The 19,850-nt window shown below is 34.4% G+C and overlaps 1 protein-coding gene and 1 pseudogene across 15 annotated transcripts in view; both read left to right on the top strand.

Annotated features, from left to right (window-relative positions):
* Positions 1–19,850, top strand: part of DLG2 (discs large MAGUK scaffold protein 2) — a 2,206,895-nt gene that overhangs the window by 968,599 nt on the left and 1,218,446 nt on the right. The window lies entirely within an intron of this gene.
* Positions 17,018–17,130, top strand: LOC118529383 (small nucleolar RNA U3; annotated as a pseudogene).

Below are 19,850 nucleotides of genomic sequence, written 5' to 3'. Positions count from 1 at the left end.
GACTGATTGCCTTTTGCCCTTCGCAAAGTATTAACATGGAGGTAGCAGCTGAGTTCCTAGAGGAAGGTCATTCTGCCTATTTCAAGGACTTGTCAATGGGCTATAAGTAGTAAGGCAATTTAATAATTTTCCTTCTGCCTTTGTTTCCCACATCACTAGGACCAAATGAAAACAGGCATGGAAGCTCTTTGGGGAAAATGATCTCAATAATTAATTACTAATTCATTTCCTATTTTGTATAGATCTTTTCTTTTGCCAGATGTTGGTGGGGCTTTGCAAAGAAAGTTATGAAAAAATAGAGATGGTCTCTTCTTCAAGGAGTTTATAGTTAGTTGACTAAACACATACATGTACAATAACAGTTAAAAAGAAGATGGCATGTTAGGAAATTATACAAGGCCTGATTTAAACTGGGAGGTCACTGGAAACTTTCACTGAGGAAGTAATATTTAGGGAAGATGAATTAGTAAAAGGCAAAAGATTTATGCGATCTGAAGAATGGCTATGGGTAGTAAGTTGGGGGCTGCTGGAGGTAGAGGAAAAAGAAATACTTGAGGGGATTATCCAGATTTAGTGATTAATGAATGGGGAAGGTGGAATGCAAGGGAAGTGTCAAAGGACATTTCAAAGTTTTATGCCCGAAGTTTTGGGATAATTATGTTAATGTCAACAGAACTAGGGAAATTTGGAGTAGGTGAGGAGGAATTTCATTTTATTTGCATTTATACATTAAGTTTGGGGTGACAACAAGTCATCCACAAGGTTAATAAAGACCAACCAGTTGAAATGCAGCATTGAGAAAAGGAGAGTCAAGCCGAAACTATAGATTTTGTAGTCAAGGACTGTTAATGCCCTGAGAATGGGGAGCATGCAGAGAGAAGCAAAAAGTTGAAAATCCCTACTGTGAGAGGTGGAGAGTCAAAGTTTAGTGAAGACAAGAGATTTAGTACTATAGCAACAAAGTAAGGAGAGAATCCCAAAGACGGGGGGGACTGATGTTACTGATGATTCATTTATTCATTCACTAAATAGAATATATATTGAATACTGTGTCCCTAGTTTGTGCTAGGCATGTGGGGCATCAATATAAACCAAGCAGACATATTGTTCTAGAACAGGACATTTTTAATTGAGAAAAAAATGGGATTTGGAAATTTCAGTAGAGTCAATAGGTTGAAAGCTAAATTGTGGGTGGTTTAGGGGAGAGATGATGGGGGAAGGATAGAGCCCACAGCTATGTCTTATTTGGGGAAATCTTCCAGAAAAAGAAGGGAGAAAAATAGGGTGTGATCTGGATGGGTCTGTGAGATCAAGTGAAAGTTCTTCTCCATCCTTTAGGCAGCACTATAGAAAGAGAAGACAATGAAGACACTGTTGAGTGGGGTGTAAAAGCAACTGCTCAATATTAGGAATTGTAAGTCTTCAATTCCAGAGCCAACTTTGCTATGAATACATCCTTTCTATTTTCTGGGTTTCAATTTTATCAGTAAAAAGAAAACAAAAAAGTGGTAGGAGGTGATTCAAGCACTTCTAATGTTACTTCCAGTTCTAACATTCTGAAATTTCCACAAGAATAGGGTAAGGAGACAAGTCTCACAGGAGGTGGTCAGGGTGAGAATGAGGGTGTGTAGGACCTAACGTGCTTTAATAGCAACAGTAATAGCTACAACAGCTATTCTGAGCAAGATATCATGGAGACATATTTTCCTTTGCAATAACTCTTGGGAGCACACATCAGTTCCCATGTTAAAAAAAAAAAAAGCCTCGAATTACAGAGATTAAGTGATTTGACCAAAGTTGCTAGCCAATAAGTAGAAGAGATGAGATTCAAATCAGGCAGACTTGAAAATAAGAGAAGATAGAGTCTCCCCTCCTACTGGAATTCTGCCCCTTTAAGAAAAGAGAAAATGAAATGGGAATAAGAAAAGGATTTTGGGAATAGAGGCCTGTGAAGAGGAGAAAACGTTTATGCCAGCCATGACTGGGAGTGGATCCAAGAGAAAGACAAGACAACCCCACCAGAGTGGCCATGCCTCGGTCTGTGGTTTTCACCCAGCCCTGTGACTGGTCCTGTATGGCTTTCTGTTCTGCAGCTTGGGAGCCAGCATGGAGAAACAGGAACTGGAGAGGATCCAGGATCTAGGACTGACACATATGTCTTGGCGGAAGTTTAAGTGGGAGACCAGGGAGTGACGGCAAGCTGTGCTGCCTGGCTGACTGCAGGCTCAGGGCTGGGCAAGGAGTCAGGGTAGACAGAAGCTGACTGATGGTGTGGGTGCCTCTGCCTTTGCTTGCTCAAGTTATCCAGTGCATCCTCTGTAATAATAAAAAATCCAAACAGAGGGAGGAGGACTTGGAATAAAGCAAACAAAGGATTCAAATTCAAATCCAGACACCATCCCCGCTCATCAAGTTCAAATGTCTGGAACAACCTCTTAGTCTCTGTTTTCTGCTCTGAATTGTGGGGCTATTAATGCCAATCTTTCAGGTTGTTGTGAATATTATCTGATATACAAAGGGTATGAATAGCTATAAATAATGTTACTGTACCATGTTATTATTGACATTGTTTGAATGAGATATGATTTTGTAAAAATTTTTGTTTTCCTGATACATTAGTTAGCCGTATTTCAGTTTTTCTCACAGAAAAATTGCATCCTCTTCCTTCAAAATTTCATCATATAAAAAGAAGTCTCAAAATGTCTCCGTATAAATTAATTTTCATATAATGTTGAGGATAATGAAGGCAGATTTTTTATTGTTGCTTTTTTTGCTTTTCGCACTTAGCATTCATTTATGTACCCTGAGATTGGCTTCACTGGATACTTCTATTTGATTTCAGCATACTCCCAATTATCTTTAGTAATTATTTTCTCTTGAAGTTGTAAAAAATAAATATCATTCATTTACACTATACAGTATCACCCATGTTAAAATAATGCAACTAGTTACAAAGTTATATCTTTAATAAACATTATGTTTTACCAACTTCAGGTTCTTCTTGCTGGATTAAGAGTCAGTTTTAATTAGTAGCAAAGAAAGTAAATGCAAAAAGTAGCATTTATTATATACCTGTTATATGTAAGGAACTGTCCCAAGTGTGACATGAACATATGAAGTAGAGCCAATTTTTAAAAATTAAAGTATAATTGACAAACAATATCCTATTAGTTTTAGATATATATCGTAGTGATTCAGTATTTTTATACATTATAAAATGATCCCCATGATAGGTCTAGTTACCATGTGTCAATACATAAAGTTATTACAATATTATTGACTGTATTCCCTCATGACTTATTGTATAACTGGAAGTTTGTACCTTGTAATCTCCTTTACCTATTTCTCCCACCCCCAGCCCCTCCACCCTTTGGTAACTAGCTGTTTGTTTCCTATATCTATGAGTCTGTTTCTATTTTGTTTTGATTTTTTTGATTCTACTTATAAATGAAGCCATACACTATTTGTCTTTCTCTGACTTTTTCACTTAGGATAATACTTTCTAGATTCATCCATGTTGTAACAAATGTCAAGATTTCATTCTTTTTATGGCTAATATTCCAGGTGTGTGTCTGTGTGTGTGTGTGTGTTTATGTATACACTCCACATTTTTTTTATCCATTCATCTATTGAAGGACCATTAAGATGCTTCCATATCTTGGCTATTGGAAATGATCCTGCCATGAATATAAAGGTGCATATATCTCCTCAAACTGGTGTTTCATTTTCTTTAGATAAATACCCAGGGTAGAGTTGCTGGATGATATGGTAGTTCTATTTTTATTTTTTTGAGGAATCTCTGTACTGTTTTTCATAGTATATTTGCTGCACCAATTTACATTCCCACACCAAAAGTGTGGGGAGGTCCCCTTTTGTCCACATCCTTACCAACATTTGCTTTTTTTTTTTTATAATAGCCAGTCTGACAAATGTGAGGTAATATCTCATTAAGGTTTTGATTGTCATTTCCCTGATGATTAGTGATGTTGAATATCTTTTTATGTACTTGTTGGACTTTGGAAAAATGTCTGTTCAAACCCTCTGCCCATTTTTAATTGGGTTTTTCTGATATTAAGTACTATAAATTAACCCTTTGTTGGATGTATAATTTACAAATATCTTCTCCCATTCAGTAGGTTGCCTTTCATTTTATTGATGGCTTCCTTTGCTGTGTAAAAAGCTTTTTTGTTTGATGTAGTCCCATGTGTTTATTTAGCTTTTTTTGCTCTTACCTGAGGAGACTTGTCCAAAAAAATATTGCTAAGATCAATTGCAAAGAACTTCATGTTTATATTTTCTTCTAGGAGTTTTATGGTTTTGGGCCTTACACTCAAGTCTTTAATCCATTTTGAATTTATTTTTGTATGTGGTATTACATAGTGGTCAAGTGTCATTCTTTTGCATGTCACTGTCTAGTTTTCCCAATACCAATTATGAAGAGACTGTCTTTTCCCCATTGTATATTCTTGCCTCCTCTGTCAAAGATTAACTGATCACATAAATGTGGGTATTTTTCTGATCTCTCTATTCTATTCCATTGATCTGTGTGTCTGTTTTCATGCCAGTACCATACTATTTTGATTACTATAGCTTTGTATTATAGTATGAAATCATGGAACGTGATACCTCCAGTTTTGTTCTTTTTCATGATACATTTGGCTATTCAGGGCCTTTTGTGTTTCTATACAAATTTTAGAATTGTTCGTTCTACTTTTGTGAAAAATACCATTGGTATTTTGGTGGGGATTGCATTGAATTTATAGATTGCTTTGGGTAGTATGGGTATTTTAACAATAACATTTTTTTCCAATCCATGAGCAAGAAATATCTTTCCATTTATTTGTATCATCCTTAATTTCTTTCCTCAGTGTTTTATAGCTCTCAGAGTATTGGTTTTTCATCTCCTTGCTTACTTTATTCTATTTGATGCAATTATAAATGGGATTTTTCTTAATTTCTCCTTCTGCTAGTTCATTATTAATGTATAGAAATGCAGCTGATTTATGTATGTTAATTTTATATCCATGAAATTACTGAATTCATTCATTCTAATAGTTTTTCTGGTGGAGTCTATAGGGTTTTCTATGTTACTATTGTTGCATCTGCAAATATTAACAATTTTACTTCTTAATAATGTGGATGCCTTTTATTTCTTTTCTTGCCTAATTGCTATGGTTAGGATTTCCAATACTATGTTGAAAAAAGTGGCGAGAGGGAGTATCCTCATCTTGTTCCTAATCTTAGAGGAAAGAATTTCACCTTTTCACCATTGAGTATAATGTTAGCTGTGGGTTTGTCATATATGGCTTTTATCATATTGAGGTACATTCCATGTATATGCACTTTATTGAGAGTATTTTTCATAAATGGATGTTGAATTTTGTCAAATGTGTTTTCTTTATCTGTTGAGATGATATGATTTCTATCCTTTGCTTTGTTAATGTGGTATATCACATTAATTGATTTGCAGATATTGGACCATCTTACATCCTTGGAATAATTCCCAGTTGATCACGGTGTATGGCCCTTTTAATATATTCTTCAATTTGGTTTGCTAATATTTTGTTGAGGATTTCTGCATGTATGTTTATAAGGGATATTGGCCTGTGGTTTTCTTTTTTGTGTGTTTTCTTTGTCTGGTTTTTATATGAGGAAAATCCTGGCCTTGTAAAGTGAGTTTGGAAGCATTCCTCCCTCTTCATTTTTTTGTAATAATTGAGAAGGTAAGGTACTACCTCTTCTTTAAATGTTTGATAGAATTCACTCATGAAGCCATTTGGTCCTGGACTTTTGTTTTTTGGGATTTTTTAAATTACTGATTCAATTTTATCATGTATAATCAGTCTGTTCAGATTTTCTATTTCTTTGTGAGTCAGTCTTGGAAGATTGTGTGTTCCTAGGAATTTATCCATTTCTTCTGGGTTTTCCAGTTTGTTGGCGTATAATGGTTTATAGTAGTTTTTTATGATCCTGTCTATTTCTTTGGTGTCAGTTGTGACTTCTCTTTCATTTCTGATTTTATTTGTTTAGACCTTCTATCTTTTTTTCTTGATGAATCTGACTAGATATTTATAAATTTTATCTTTCTGAAGAACTTTTATTTTCATTGATCTTTCTGTTGTCTTTTTAGTTTCTATGTCATTTATTTTTGCTTTGAACTTTATTATTTCCTTCCTTCTATTAACTTTTGGTTCTGTTGTTTTTTTAGTTCCTAGGAGTAAAGTTACATTGTTTATTTGGGATTTTTGTTTGTTTGTTTGTTTCTTGAGATAAGCCTGTATTGCTATGAACTTCCTTATTAGAATTGCTTTTGCTGTGTCCCATACATTTTGGAAAGTTGTATTTCAGTTTTCATTTGTCATTAGTTTTGATTTCCTCCTTGATTTATTTGTTGAACCATTGGTTGTTTAGTAGCATGTTGTTTGGTCTCTTTGTGTTTTGTTTTGTTTTTTCCCAGTCTTCTTCTTTTAATTGTTTTTTTTAGCTTTGTACCCTTGTGGTCAGAAAAAATGTTTGATATGATTTTGATTTTCTTGAATTTACTTTTTTTTTTTTTTGTCAGTCACTCTTCAGTCCTGAAGAGTGTTGCATGTGCACTTGAAAATAATGTGTATTTTTCAGTTTTTGAATGGAGTGTTCTATATACATCTAGTAAGTCCATTTATTCTAATGTGTCATTTAGGGCCAAAGTTTTTTTATTGATATTCTCTCTGGATGATCTATCCATTGATGTAAGTGGGGTATTAAAGTCACCTACTATTATAGTAGTACTGTCAATTCTCCTCTTATTTCTGTTAATATTCGATTTGTATATTTAGGTGATCCTATGTTGGGTACATAAATATTTACAAATAGTATATTCTCTTTTTATTGACTATTTTATCATTATGTAATACACTTTTGTCTTTTGTTAGAGTTTTTGTTTTAAAGTCTTTTTTGTCTGATATCAGTATTGCTACTCTTGCTTTCTTTTCATTTCCATTTTATGGAATATCTTTTATCATCTCTTCACTTTCAGTCTGTGTGTGTCTTTAGATCTGAGGTGTATATCTAGTAGGCAGCATATGAAAGGGTCTTTTTCTTTTATTTAATCCATTCATCCATCTTATGTCTTTTATTGGAGACTTTAGTCCATTTACATTTAAAGTAATCATTGATAGGTATGTAATTATAGCCATTTTATTAATTGTTTTCTGGTTATTTATTTTTGTAGATCCGTTCCTTCTTTTCTTTCTCTCTTCCTTTGGTAGTTTACTTTAGTGTTATATTTGGATTCCTTTCTCTTGATTTTTTGTATCTATTGGAGGTTTTTCATTTGTGGATACCATGGCATTTTTATATATCACCCTATAAACATGTAGTAGTCTATTTTAAGCTGAAATTCGCTAAAGTTTGAGCACATTCTTTAAGAAAAAAAGATTTTATTTAGTTATTTGTCAGAGAGAGAGAGAGCATGACCAGGGTAGTGGCAGACGGAGGGAGAAGCAGGCTCCTTGCTAAGCAAGGAGCCTGATGCAGTAATTAATCCCAGGACCCTGGGATCATGACCCAAGCTGAAACCAGACACTTAACTGACTGAGCCATCCAGGAGTCCCATTTGAACACATTCTAAAAGCACTATTTTTTACATTTTTACTACACCCCCACAGTTTATGTTTTTGATGTTGTATTTTATATTTTTTAAAATCTTGTTCATACCTAAACTACTTATTGTAGTTATAGTTGATTTTATTTTCAAGCTAGTTTTTTTAGTGGCTGTTCCACTGCTGTTCCTCTGTATTTGTATATATCCATAAGATTTTTTTCACATACTTTTCTAGTTATGGTCTTTTCACTTAAATAAGACCCTTTAATATTTCTTATAAGGTTGGTTTGGTGGTGATTAACTTTTTAAGTTTTTGCTTTTTGCAAAGCTCTTCTCTCTCCTTCAATTCTGAGTGATAACCTTGCTGCATAGGGCAGTATTGCTTGTAACTTTAAAAATATATATATACTTTAAATATATCCTGCCATTTTCTGGGTCTGCAAAGTTTCTGCTGAAAAATCAACCAATAGTCTTACGGGTTTTCCCTTGTATGTGACTATTTGTTTCTTTTCTTATTGCCTTTAAGATTCTTTCTTTAATGTAACTTTTGCCATTTTAATTACAGTATGTCTTTTGTGTATCTCTTTGGGTTCATCTTGTTCAGGACTCTCTTTGCTTCCTGGTCCTGGATATCTGTTTCCTTCCCAGGTTAGAGAAATTTTCAGCCATTATTTTTTCTTTCTTTTTTATTTTTTAATTTTATTTTATTATGTTATGTTAATCACCATACCTTACATCATTAGTTTTTGATGTAGTGTTCCATGATTCATTGTTTGTGTCAGCCATTATTTTTTCAAATCTATTGTTTCATCTTTTCTGTCTCTCTTCTCCTTCTGGGACCCCTATAATGCAAATGTTCACATGTTTTATGTTGTCTCAGAGGTCCCTTAAACTAATCTTATTTTATTTATTTATTTATTTATTTATTTATTTATTTATTTATTTAAATAGGCTCCACACCTAGTGTGCAGCCCAACATGGGACGTGAACTTACAACCCTGAGATCAAGGCCTGAGCTGAGATCAGGAGTTGGATGCTTAACCAATTGAACCACCCAGGCACCCACCCCCACCCCTTAAACTATCCTCATTTGAAAATTTGGCAGGAAGGGGAAAATGAAGGGGGGGAAATCGGAGGGGGAGACAAACCATGAGAGACTATGGACTCTGAGAAACAAACTGAGGGTTCTAGAGGGGAGGGGGGTGGGGGGATGGGTTAGCCTGGTGATGGGTATTGAGGAGGGCACGTTCTGCATGGAGCACTGGGTGTTATGCACAAACAATGAATCATGGAACACTATATCTAAAACTAATGATGTAATGTATGGGGATTAACATAACAATAAAAAATTTAAAAAAAAAAGAAGATGACTAGAAACAATGAATCATGGAACACTACATCAAAAACTAATGATATATGGTGATTAACATAACAATAAAAATTAAAAAAAAAAGATGACTAGAAATCCTGAGTTATCAAAATTACAATGCAGCAAAGACTGATAACAATTTCATACTATATATAAGAGGAGATGAAATTTTAATGTTTGAATAACAATAACTTCAGAACTACCTGAATGTCCTAAAGGAATTCAACAGTGATGAATTATGGCAGAACAAAAACACACAGTATTTTCAGTTGACTTTTAGAAATTAACTGTGTTGGGGGCGCCTGGGTGGCTCAGATGGTTGGGCATCTGCCTTTGGCTCCGGTCATGATCCCAGGGTCCTGGGATCAAGCCCCACATCCGGCTCCCTGCTTTGTGGAGAGCCTGCTTATCCCTCTCCTGCCTGCCGCTCCCCCTGCTTGTGCTCTCTCTCTGTCAAATAAATAAATAAAATCTTAAAAAAATAATTAACTGTGTTCTCATATTTAAAGCAGTATACATTTAAAAGGTATTCTTGTTTATGTTATTAATTCCAGATATCTTTCTGATTACTTGGGAGGGAGATTTTATTTTTTCAGATGTGTATCTCGGGATATATGCTATAAAAGAACAATTAAACTTAGAGCAGATCTAAATACCTATGACATATGAGAAAGTAGATTCTAAAATAAAGTTAGATCTTGCAATTACTTATAATATACTTCCCCCACCAAATCTATTGTATTTTGTCATCTAAGCGACCCAGGTTTGCTCTGCCACTTGTTTATGTGTGGCCCTGAATGAATAGCTTAATTTCTTTGTGCCTTGGTTTCCTCATTTATGGACTCAGTTTAAAATCCACTGTATTATTGAACTGTGAGGATTAAATGAAATAACACTTGTGAAGTATCTAGCACAATGTCAGCGTGAAGTCTGACATTAGAAACAGAGAAAGTAATTCAATTTTGTATGTGAAAGAAAACCATTGTGAATGTAGAAGGTTGGACTGGATGGCTCTATCTCACTATTTGGCTCTCTCCCTTCAAAATACCTTTTCATCATCTATTTAGTGAATTCCAAGAAAAGGCTCTGTTCAAGCACTGTTGTGTATTTTTCATAAAGCAGGTTGAATCCCCTGGCATACTTAGAGTAATTAAGAATTTCAAGTGAAATTTGTTTAATGTTATACTGATGCATGTTTCTTTGATGATAGACATTAAATAAAATAACTAATTGAACTGAATAATTGAATTTTCAAAGCAATTCAGTGGTAGAAATTAGCAGTACAAAAAGTAATTGTGTTTCTATCAAAGGACATCATGACTAAACACATTGCTTTTTATGGTGGAAAACAAATATATCTTGTACTTCTGAACCATGTTAGGTCTACCTAGCTGTCATACAATCAATGTGTACTTGATTACTTATACTCTAAATTATGAAATTACTTTAAAAAGGAAATCTGTGAAAGATATGTGACAGTGACAGACATTTTTGAGCTGAGTGGTTTGAGTTTGAATATTCACTCTGCTTCAGAAATTATTTTGGATGAATTTTAATAATAATTTTTAATAATTTAATATAAAATTTTAATACATTTTACTATCTTTATCATTAAAATGGAGATAATAGTACCAACTCAAGGAATTGCGATAATTAAATGAGATAATACATGGAAATCTTCTGGCAAGACTGCATGTGTCAACATGTAAGCATTAGAGGTATATTGTATTTCAAATCCGTATAATTGCACTGGAAAGTCTATACAAAGACTATTTTATTGTGTGTGTTTTTTTTAACAAAATTTGTTTTTTAAAAAAGAAGTAATCATTGTCTGATTGTGTTTTATAAATCTGAATAATTATAGCTGAATTTGATTAAAACCAAGTTCACCTCCATTACATTGTTTTTTATTCAAAATATGCTTATACTTAGGAAGAGATTGGGAAACCAATTAGGCCAGGAATGAAGAGGCTCATTCTGTAAGAGGTTGGCTTGTCATATTAGATTTTTTGTGATTATACTGCCTCAGGGAATCTAGCTGTAGTCACACCATCACTGAAAACAGTGCCATGCTTCATTCCAGCTATGGTCCCTTAAGGTTTTTGAAACAAAACTTAATAACTGATTAGATTTCCTATATCTTCCCTGCTGTTCCTGTGATCCTTTCATTTTCCCATAAACACAGGCAGGGGAAATTTTTTTCATCTCTCGCATTGCCCAAGCTAAAACTTCGGAAATTATTCTCAATTCTTCTATTTCTTTTTGCACAGAAGTGTCCTCCTCAGTTACTTAGTGTGCTGATTTGATCTCATTAATATTTTGAATCTCTCTTCTTTCCCATTTTTTTTTTTTTTTTACATAGACACTGATCCAGTTTATATTCTCACCTTCTCTCACTTGAACTGGATTTACCCTTTTGACTAATTTCCTGTCTCAGATCACACCTCATGTCCTCCATGTTCTAACCAGAGGGAATTTTCTAAAACAGAAATCTGGTAATATTACCTCTCTGATTAACAGCTTCTACATGGCCTGTAGGAAAAAAAAAAAAATCTGAGGCTTATTAATGGAGCTCCAGTCTTTGTGGTCTGGCTTCTGCCTCTCCAGCTTAGAAGTGAAGAGCTCAGGCTCTAGAGTCAATGGACCTGGTCATAAATCCTAGCTTTATTATATATTTGGGCAAGTTACTTAATCTCTTTACTCTTCAGTTTCCTTATATATAAAACTAGGATAATAGTACATATTTTAGTTTGCTGTTTTGAGGACTAAATGAGATAGTATTTATTTTACATATATGACACATGGTAAGATGTCCCAGATTTAGGGTCCTTAGTATTATTTTTCACTTTTCCCTCCATATGTATCCTATATACTAAACATAACTAAGTGCCTTCTGTTCACCCAACAAGTGACTTTCTCTCATTTTTATTTCCATGACTTTGTGTTTATTTCCTTTGCCTAGTTTGCCATCACTTCCGCAACCTCTTTGTCTATCTTGCTCACCTATCAGACTTGCTCAAGGGGCATTTCTTACTGGAAGACCCTCTCAGCTCCCCATTGACAAAGCTGGAAACTCCCTTTTCTGTACTCCATTCATGGGTCAAGGCCAAGATTCAGAAGTCTTACTGCCTGGATTTAATCCTTGTTCACTGTGTAATCTTGGGCAAATTATTTAACTTCTCTAAGCTTCTATTTTATCTATAAATTTGTGTGAATAATAAGATATATCTAATGGGATTATGTGAAGATTAAATGAGACAACCTATGTACGTGCTTAGCACTGTGCATAACACATAGTAAAGGCTCAAAGACCGCAAGTCAGTAACTATAATAGCAAGTAGTCTAGAGGTCATCGTTCCAGTCTTATTTATTTCCTGACTTTATATCCACCAGACTGTAAATTCCTCCCAGATTTTCTCTTTATTCACTTTTATGTTCTCCATACATGGTTTGGAAACTGGCTCATAATAGATTATTGATGCATATTTATTGATGGAAAAATGGGTGAATATTATTTGATCTTATTTGAAAACTGGTAGCAGTTTTCTTTTATGTTTTAGTGGTATTTATGGGGCCCAGTATAGGGAAAAGCATTCCATTTCAATAAACAACATCTACTAAGCTATAGTCTCCTTGGGGATGATGTCAGTATCTTCCAGTCTCTATCTCCAAAAAACCTACATTTATTGCTCAATATATTTTAATTATTGAATAAATAATTTACGTGTTGATCTCCCTTATTGTGACTAAATTATAAGCAGAGATAAATTCCTCCTGTCCAGTAATACCATTCACATAGTAAGTGAATTTAAATTTTAAATACTTTGTTATAATTCTAGCCCTATTATAAAGACTATACAAAAATGCTGTATAGATCTGCTATATATAGACTATATAAAAACCATTCCATGCAAAATGTTGAAATCTCATTCTCTGTTCTCTGACAAAACTATTATAATTTTCAATAGTACTGCTTATTTTAACAATTGTATTGCTTCTGTAATTCTGTCTGTATTTTTTAAAAGTACATGCTACCTTTAGTTTGAGGACCATGTACTAAATACTTTTAAATGTGATATTCCCAAAGTGGAAAGTTTGAGGTCATTATGATTCAGAGATTCTTCCAATATTGTGTCTGTAATCATGTAATCTATACAGAACAGTGTAAGTTGATCACAGCGATTTAAAGCTAAAATACTCAAGGTTCATATCTTACCTCTGCCAGTGGTGCAGTCTTGGATATGTCACTAAACCTCTCTGAACTCTGTTTTCTCCTCTGAAAATGGGTCTTACTCTGAAGGGCTATGATGAAGGCCTGGAACACAATAGTCCCTTAGCAAAGGTGGCCATTATAATTTTAAATGAAGAAAGCAACTATTTTACTGAAGCCTAATTATTTTATCTTATAGAAGCCTTTGTCCACTAGTAAGAAATTCATTCTTGGGTATCGGTGTACTAGCGGATACCTTAAAGCCCAGGAACAATAGAATGAATAATTTAACTATTTTCTGGGTAACTGTTGAAAAATTACATATGAGAGATGATTTGGAACATACAAAATGTTCTTGGAAACCATTCCTTTCTTAACAATAGCTAAATCCATCTGTTCTCCTGTAGTTTTATTTACATTACCACCCACCCTGTATTGCAAACCCATATTTGGACTTAACTGATTCTGGATTAATATCTGATTTATTGTCTAAAATCGAAATACTAGGGGACCCAATAGAGAGAGAGATCACTATCAGGTAATAGGATCATAGACACCACTTTTTCTTTTCTCCTCTTATCCAAGGGTTTTGGAAGGAGAATTTTTTAAAAATAATGGCTTATTTTCTGAAAAAGTAGGTCAGTAAAAAAGTTTATTGAATTCATGTCATACATCTACGGAGGAAAGGAATGAGGCTAGTGTTGTCACTTTATCAATATGCCTTAGTTTCTTAATCACAAAAAAGAAATAAATATATACATATATACGTGTGTGTATATATATATATATATATATATATATACACACACATATGTATGTGTATATACACACACATGCCTCAGAACTATGAGCATGTTACATGAATTCAATGAGACTGATAATGTTGAAATGCTTAGGAAGTAGAAATAATATATGTCTGCAATGCAGTTTTCTTATAAGTAACAATTGCAAAGCTCACCTCTCAAAGATCTAAGACTGTGAAATTGATTCATTAAATGCTCACATGAGCATTTTCTGCTGGATATGCAATGTTGTGTTTCCATTGTATTTTGTGTCCTCACATCACAACATAACCGCAGCTGTCTTAGAGAAGAATTTTCTTGAAGAGAACACTCATAATGATGGCTAAGGTGACCCCAGTCTTGAGAACAAGATAAGATTTCCCTCTTCCATTCCTTCTATTTTTTCTTCCCCCCTTTCTCCAATATTTGTTTGGCTCCTACTTTGTAATAGGCAGCGTGACAGTCATTAATATATTACAAAGATGAATAAGGGACAGTTGTGCCCTTAGTAAGCCTGTGGTCTATTTGAAACTATAAACTTAAAGCAATTACATATGTTACAACAAGTGCATCGATCATGGGGCCATGAACAGAAAAGCCATGTGAGCTTGGAAAAGTTAACTTGAATTTCTAGTTTGGGGAAGTCATGGAGGAAAAGACCTGAACCTATATTGAAAAACAAGTCCAAATTCCCAGATGAGTAGTCATGGAGAACGTTTCAGGTGGAAGGAGTAGCATATTAGAAGCAGATTTCTGGAGCCGTATGGACTCACTGGGGAATAATACAAAGATCCATATGGCAGAAATGCAGTGTTCGTAAGAGGGAATGGTGGGAAAGGAACACAGGTAGGTAAGGGACAGATGGTGTAAGGCCTGTGAGGGAACTTGGGTTTTATCCTAAGCCAGTTCTTTTTCCATGAGACTACCTAAACTTTTAAAAATTTTTATCCTTTTATTTTTCTATAGTGTGTGGTGCATAGACATGCTGTTCTGGGGGAGACACTGGTGGCAGGAAGAACAAGTTTTAGACTTGTAAAAATGTGGCAGGGAAAATAATAGTTTAGAGTAAGCTTCAGGTGATAGAATTCTCTCATGTGTCTCAGTTTAGCCACAGTGGCTCCAGTTTGGCCTTCAGGCCTCATGATTACAGGACAGCCCTTCATGGTGTCCTGGTGGGCTGAGTCAGCAACAGAATAATGCCAGCTTATTAACATGGCTAGAGCTAAATATTAATCACAGAAACGCCAAGAAAACCAGTCCTCGTGCTATACTAAAGAGGAAAATTGTATCTAAATGTTGTACGTCTACAATCATGCATATTATGTTTGTCTTACATTCCTCCTCAATTAATGGAGATAGTAAAACCACCTAAGGAGATGTTTTGAGGATTGACTAAGTGAGCACTTGTAAGGCATTTTTAAAATGTTTGACTCAGACCAGTTGAGAAATTAATGAAAGTGGTGGTAGAAAATAGCTAGAAAATAGAGGAAATTGACATAGTGGTTAGGAGCATAGAGTTTGGATCTAAGAGACATGGGTTGATTTTCCAGTTTAGGCATTTATTAAGTGTGTGGCAAGTTCTGTAACTTAAGTCTCAATTTCCTCATTTAGTTGCAGTGAAAATTAAATGAGGTAATGAATGTAAACTACTTAGCTTAGGACCTGGCAAATAGTAAGTCCTTAGTAAATGTAACTATTATTATCATTATTTTACACTATATCATAGAATTTTGCATAAAATTCCAGGTGAACTCAGACACTGTATCCGGTGTAGTAAGGAACCACTGAAACCTGTTTAAGAACCAAATGAATGTAAAAGCTCTTTGATAGTGTTTTATACTTTAAGGATTCTTAATAAATGTTTTATTTGGATTTAAATTACCTGTAATAAATCCTTCATTTATATGTTAATTTTTGGTTGTTTGTTTAACCATACAATTGACTCCAGGCCTAAAAGCAAGCTGGTTTCAGGTTAGCATGTTTATAACCAGATTATTTTTGTTCTACATCTAAAGGAATATATCTGGTATAAACTGGGAGAAAACCAGAGCAGAGACTTGTTTTGTTTTAATTTAGGATCTGTGGTTGTAGGCAACAAAGTGAACTGTTCTGCATTTCCAGCTCTTAGGAGGGCTATAATGATCAGGTACATATTGTCATAATTTTGAAAGTAATTTATTTAATGGCCAATTATGACTAAACATGGAGATAGTTGTAATTTTACAGCTTGAAAAGGTAACATATAACATACTAAAGTTAAAGTTGTTTAAAAGAGCAGGATGTAGACAAGGGAAATAAGGTGGTGGTGGTTGTTGTTTTAAATATCCATGTCCTGAGCCTTGAGCATTTTAAGTGGTCTCACATTCATTAATTCATCTCTGAGCACCCACACATTCTTTGAGCTGAAATAGGAGGCTAATCACTAAGGCCAAACTAAACTAAGGGGTTTATGGTCTGGTGGTAGATATGAATATGCAGTCAGTACATGTAGATGTCTGTAAACAGCATTGCTATTGTGGTAGTCCTATTACAGTCTGTGAAAACCAAACCATTGTGCTATATGCCTTAAACTTACAGAGCTACACATGTCATGTATTTCTCAAAACTGGAAAAAAGAAAGCGCTGCATGTAGACAGAGGAGGCTTGCAAAGGGAGGTGAAAAAACAAGATGTGGCGAGAATGGCACGTTTGCTTAGGGGATGCAGGGACTTTGCTTCACTAATATCATGGGATGCTGGGGAAGAAGTTATGGAAAATGAATCTAGAAGGGGAGGCAGGACTGGAGTATTGGATGGTGATGTATGCCATGAGAAGTTGATTGAATTTCCAGCCAACTTCAATTAATGGAGACATTTAATAATGACTACACAAATTAAATTCTCAGAACTTCCTACATGATAGGTATACATGTGTGTGCATATGACAAATACATAAAAAATATTTTATATTTGTTTTTGTAGAAGCTTCTATGTTTGGTGCATCCATGTGCATGTTGGGGACCTTTAAGAAGGAAGGATTATACATATGGAAGTGACATGGGTATACATGTAATTCTAATATTATTGATTGCCAAGGCTATACTTTCAGGGATCATTTCTATAGTTCGTTACTAATATTATTGATTGCCAATATACTTAATCACATTCATTTAAACCAGGAGGGAAAGCCAAGCTCAATGAATGAAAATATAGAATAGGTTGTTATTCTATTTCCAAATTAATTTACATTAGAAATAAGATTAAGATAAATTGTGCTATCCAAAGGCTTATTTCAATAAATATATAACAATGATTTGTAACTGTTGACCCCAGTGAATAAGTATATATAAATTGCATTAACATTGTTCTGTAGTTATTAATTTTCTGTTATTTTCTCCTAATGTTGTTTAACATATTCATGTTTTCATAGGTAGTTCATATTCATATTTTTATAGGTAGTTCAAAATAGAATTTTAACCAGCAAAAAACTATACTTTGTCTGAGTTCTTGCCAGCTCTAAATACAATTTTGTGAGCACAAAAAAAGATGTAGATATAATTTGGGCATGGATGATTACCTCAAGTTTGCAGCCGAGTGGGGAAGATATTTTTGTAATAAAAACAATTAAAGGCAGTAAGTAGCACCATAAGAGAAAAGTGTGAGAGTTCAAAATTGGGAGGAATTACTTCCAACTGGAAAATATCATGGAGCGTTTAAAAAGCAAGTGGCATTTAAACTGAACCCAGTGGGATGAATAAGACTTGTGCATTTGGGATGATGCTAAAGGTGAAAGAACAGAACATTATTAAATACAGAAGCAGAGATATGGGAAACTGTCCTGTAGAATATGAATAACATTTTATTATTATATAACTGAAAGCCATTTCTTTATGTTGAAAGAATTATATGAATTCTCATATGAAAGGGAAGTATCATTTAAAATATGAACCAGTTAAAATGACATGTGTCAATTTTATTTACTCTCATTGTCAATGTATAGTGGTTAAATACATGGGCTTTGGAATCAGAAGCCTGGGTTGGAATTACCCCAGCTTTTCTCCTATTAGGTGCATGATTTGCCATAAATCATATAACCTCTCTGAAACACAGTTCCCTTACATGAAAACGGTGGGAATGATAATGTCCAACTCACTGAACTGCAATAATGATTAAATGAGATGATGAATGTAAAGTACCTGTTACCACTGCAGCTGACACATAATAATTATGCAATAAGCCGCTGTTGTTAAATGGTACATAAGTCTTGAGAAAGAAATATACTTTTTAATTTCTTTCCCATTCTCTACATTGTTTTCAAGAAAGAAGGCGTAAGAAAATGGCCATAGTGAGTTTTCTTGATAATCAATGTAAGCGGAGATTGGAGGAAAGACTACAAGCACTCTGAAGCCTCCTTTCTTTGTTTTCTTCTCATTCTGTTTAACATACTTGCGTTTCTATATACACCTAACGCACGTGATATGTGTTTTGAGTGTTACATGGCTCTGTTCGAAGTTGGGAACTATTTATCCGTTCTTATCCCTCCTAGCTTAATTATGCATGAAGTGTGCATGCATGTGTGTGTGTATGTGTGTGCTTGCTAAGCTATTCACTTCTGCTACCTTCCATTGGACTAGGTATAATCATATTAGTACCAACATTTTGTATGTGTAGTTCCCTGCTTTATGCTCTTATGGCTACAATGATGAGAAAACTGTATGACCAACCGTACTGAGAGAATTGTCTAACCTCATTTTAAGTTCTATAGCATAAGTATGGAGAATGGAGAAAATAGAATTAATTACAAGAAAGGTGATGTCAACGGTGCTGACACTTAAGTACTGAACTATTTAAATGTAAAACAGTTACCTAGAAACCTGTTCATTCGTATGCTTATATTTAACACCAGTAAAGTGAGTCATATCCTCATTATCCTTGACTCAATAGCTGCTAAAGTTAAACGTTCTATTGAGGAGGAGGGATGATCCTACAGTATATCTAATATGCTATTTCTTTTTGAAACATTGTTTCTCAATGGACACATTCATTAATGAATTCAGAGGATCTACGATAGAGTCTTGCTTTATTACATCCCAATCTGGATGTTGGTCCTGCCTCAGGAGGATGGATAAGAAAAATCTCAGATATTCCATTTCTAGAAGTACTAATAAAAGTCATTAAATAATAATTTTATACTTACTAGGAACTTATATGCAGATTTTCATCTGATGAAGCCATGTAAGCAGCTTGTAATTTCGTATCTATATCTACACATATGAGTTATTATAAAAATTTTGGAAGTTGAAAAATCTAGTGAAGTAGAAAAACTATCATTTCTTGGGTGACTGCTACATGCCAGCCACTGCACTAGCATTTTGCATACATAATCTCTAATCTGTTTAGCAACATAGTGAGGAAAGTTTTATCCCACATTCTACAGATTTAGGAATTCAAATCCAGGGCCATCTGGTTTCTGTGTAGCTAAGCTTATGTATAAACTGATCAGAGATAATATACTGTCACTTTTGTTTTTGAGTCTTTCATGGTCCATGAAGAAGGAGTGGGTGGGGAGAGAGGCTCCTAAAAAGGTACAGTAAGTACACTGTGGTGGAGAATTGGGAACATAGAAGACGGAGATGGAGGGGTCACATCTGAGCTGATCTTGAGTGGGGGCTTTTTCCCAATGGAATGGAGTAAGCTGATCATTCTAGGCAGAGAAAATAGGGTTTATGGTTATTAAGTGAAGAAAAGAACTACCACAAGAAAGAATTTATATTTATATTATTTTTGTTCAATGAATTCTAGTTGTACATCCAGAGAGCATGATGTGTGTAGCCCTTTGAGGGATGATATGATGCTATTAATATTGATTATCATGTGCAGTTCTGTCTCATTGTAAAATAACCGAACAAGGTATTTCTCCTAAATT

Source organism: Halichoerus grypus, chromosome 11 (genome assembly GCF_964656455.1).
Source record: "Halichoerus grypus chromosome 11, mHalGry1.hap1.1, whole genome shotgun sequence".
NCBI classification, from domain to species: Eukaryota; Metazoa; Chordata; class Mammalia; order Carnivora; family Phocidae; genus Halichoerus; species Halichoerus grypus.
This window is presented reverse-complemented; position numbering and strand designations above follow the sequence as displayed.